This window comes from Schistocerca piceifrons, chromosome 6, assembly GCF_021461385.2.
Source record: "Schistocerca piceifrons isolate TAMUIC-IGC-003096 chromosome 6, iqSchPice1.1, whole genome shotgun sequence".
Lineage (NCBI taxonomy): Eukaryota > Metazoa > Arthropoda > Insecta > Orthoptera > Acrididae > Schistocerca > Schistocerca piceifrons.
Window position 1 is genome coordinate 26,912,987 of NC_060143.1, and position 3,709 is coordinate 26,916,695.

The 3,709-nt window shown below is 38.2% G+C and overlaps 1 non-coding gene across 1 annotated transcript; it reads right to left on the reverse strand.

Annotated features, from left to right (window-relative positions):
* Positions 1 to 213: 213 nt before the first annotated feature.
* On the reverse strand, positions 214 to 331 carry Trnal-caa. The gene is made up of 2 exons: positions 294 to 331; positions 214 to 259 (listed from the first exon to the last, which is right to left on the reverse strand). It is a non-coding gene; the product is annotated as a tRNA-Leu (tRNA).
* Positions 332 to 3,709: the final 3,378 nt, after the last annotated feature.

Consider the following 3,709-nt stretch of genomic DNA (forward strand, 5'->3'; position numbering starts at 1 on the left):
AATGGGTGTGGGATGAAGTAGTTATGCACAGATGAAGAGGGTTGCAAAGCACAGACCATGTCGAGAGTTCCATCACATCAATCTTCAGACTGAATACCAGAACAAATAACTGTTCAGAACAGAACAAAATCACTTTCAGTTTGTAATAATACTGTTATGCGCGAAAGTGTCCCAGTTGTTATCTGTTGGTGGAGTGTGACGAAAAAAAAATTTTGTCAGAAGTGGGATTCGAACCCACGCCCTCATACGAGGACCAGAATGCTCAGACCTGTATACACAGGCAAGGTTTCAGCCTTGAGTCTGGCGCCTTAGACCGCTCGGCCATCCTGACAACTGGCATATTGAGTCAGCAGTAGGGGTTCAAAGATAACGGGTCGCCTCTGGGCCGTTCCACAATGACGCAGCGTCAGCGGGAGACACTACTTAAACTCGCAACAACATGCTTGGCAGCCGACTGGCAAGTCTAATCTATTCTTGTGTTATCTGAGGAGCAGACGTAGACCGCCCAGGCAACAAGCAGAAGGCAAAGATCGCGAAGCAAGAATCCCCAGAAAATTATCTGCGTACATGCATTGTGATTGTTTTCGCTGGGGCTGATCGGGTCTTCCAAGAGCACAATGAAGGGAGTCACACTAAAAGTGACCGCCAGGAAGTCAGTAATTATCTGGACACTGACACTGCCGAGCTATTGCACAATCTCGATCGTGGAAATCGTCGAGGGGAGCTTCAGAACGTAGAAAGTCACTCGCAGAGTGTATACCTGGGGGCAGCGTGCCAACTTGGGGGTAATTACCTCCTGAGGGGTAAAATGTAATTTTCTAAGGGGTAAAAACCCCACTGGCACACACAGCTAGTGTACACAACCTATCAGCTGATGTGTAAGTAACTGTATAACGCACCTGATGATGGCAGCATGCTGCCGAAATGTGTTGTGCTAGTAAAATATTAGTAAAAAGTGACTGCAGCAGTACAAAATTATTCCACATAAAAACACATGGCTCACCTGTATTTTTTCCACAAAATTAAATTATTTTTAAATGATGATTAATGAAATCACTACTTCGTAAGACTGTAATACTGGTTACACAAGTTGCCCACAATTATATTTTTATCAAATACGAGCGTTAACGTGTGACACAGTGTTGCAGGGATTATAATTTGAGAAATGAATGTATGAACGTCTTCCTCACATATTCCACCCAATAAACACGTACATAATACCTTTTACTGTGACAGTCAAATTGAGGTATACGCCTCACTCATGCTTAAAAATCTCCTGTAAATGCTTCTCCGAATAGTAGGTAGTTCCTGCGACAGACCAGAAATTGCTTCGTCGTCGTCATCGTCGTCGTCTTCGTCGTCATCATTATCATTATGATTGTTATTATTATTAATGGCGGTGATCAGACACAAGGCCTTGGCAGCCTGAAGTCTTCCAATTTCTGCCATTTCAGAAGTAAGGAGTCTAGCAAGTAAGCTATTTACGAACTAAGTATGATTCACACATTTTAACTTGGTTGATTTTAAAAGTGGATGCAGGGTGTGGATGATGCAAGTTTCACTAGCGGGAGGAAAGATGCAGAGCAAGCATTTTCAGTTAACAGGTGTCTACCTTCAATGTGATTAGTTAGGTTTTGTTTCTGGGTGTCTTAGGTAACATTCGCAATGCACTGAGAAGTGCTTCATCATTCCATAAAAAAGGTTATTGATTCATTAGTTCATGGTTTAATAAACCACCTACAAAAATTAATATATCATTTATCTTTCGTCGCTTTAAAAAAAGGAAGTAGTCAAAGAAAATTGTTTTTATTCTGCTGTCCAGTTAGGTGCTAATGTTGATGAAAGTTGGGATGGAAGGTAGGGAAGGGGTACTAACTAATATCTGATTACAATCAGGGAGAAATATTGAGAACCACTGGTCTAGTATATGAGGCTACTCTGTAGGTAAGGTGGTATAGTAATTTGACTATATGCAGTCCCTATAACATGAGCATTGCAACATAACTCTCGCAAATATTCTTGGAAAACGTCGTCCTAGAAGCTGTCACTTTATCTCGCGAAAAGCAATATAATCACCAAGACCAAAGTTCAAGAGACACTTTCCCTACGAAAAAATATCTTTTTACTAGCGTAATTACTTGTCGCTATTGTCGACTTTGACTTTTATTAATACTCAAATATCATTATGACTCAGAAAGGTTGTATTGGGTTTACGAGAAAGCGTTTGATTTTGTTGCAATAGAATCAACTAAGGAACAGAATCTACACACATCAATTTGTTAAAGTTACGTAAAATGCGGCTACATCTTCCATTTCATTACATAAGAGAGTGACGAAATCAGAATTGAGAAAGGAGTTAGGATGAGTGAGTACATTTTACCGAAACTACCTTCTGCAGCCTTGGAAGAGATCCTTAAAGCTTTTAATTGGAATGAGGAAGGAATATTCGTAAACAGCTTAACAGAACCACCGTCGATTGGGTATGACAGTATTTGGTTTGCTTCGGATTCGCGAGAACAAGAACTTCGTCAAAGGATGGAGAAACCGAACAAAACGAGAGTAGGCGTGAAGATTAATTACAGTAAGTTAGTAATATAAGACTTCAATTTCTTAAATGAGTCCTTTTTCATATATAAGCTGTTTAGTTGGTTAATATATTTTCAATATCAGGTAGGAAACACTTTGACAATGTTCTGTACGATATTATTTATTTCGTTTGACCCCGCTTTCAGCTTCTTAGGCCATAGTCAGGAAACAACGAATGTCGCAAACACAGATAATGACATGCCATTTACACAAAATTAGTTATACAAAAGACACAAAAATGATGAGATATGGAATGCTCACGATGAAAAGTATTATATTTTTATCTTACACACAAATAGTTACAGATAACTAAAATAATTTTTTTATTTGGATATTCTTACATTTTAAAACAGACGTAAAACGAAGTTCAGTTTACAATTGTAATCTAATAGTTTTATATCCAAAACTAATTTCAATAACAGGGTCAAAGGAATTTGAGTTTGGTCATTTAAAATTAAGCTTGCATTTTGTGTGGTATGTTTATTGATTTCGAGTGTTTCCAGTAGGGTCATCTCTCTGCTTCTCTTAATAGCAAGTAAAACATCACGATATACGTAATATGGGTGGTTTTCTGCTAAAAGATGTTTTTCAAGGGTTGAATTTGTCTTTTTTAGTAACCACCATCTCTCACGTTCTAGTAATTTAATTGTAACATCTCTACCCAACATACAGTTTTCCATTGTGCATGTGGTTTTATATACTCCATTCTGTGTGAAAGGCTGCACTTTGTCTTCATTATTGAATAAAAATTTAGATCTGCTGTCTTCACTGTAGATTTTCGGTTAACGCCGAAATAAACAATAGTTTGGAGAACATTTAGAAAGTGTTTCGTATTTAAGCATGCTATGTTTTGACAAGCGTTGATGGAAAATTCAGTTCCGTACCTTATGACGTTTCTGCTGCTGCTGTCATCACGTCAAAACAGAAGAGGGGATCAAGGCCCTACTTAGTCATAATGCTTATTGCAACTGACACTGAACTTCGGTTTACGAGTTTTAAGTACTAATCAGATGATAGCAGTAACCTAAATGTTGAAATAAATGAATTATTCCCTTTGTCAGAAAAGTTCCAGGATGGGTTTTCTTTTAAAAATAGAAAACTGCACTTACCAAGTAATGATCCG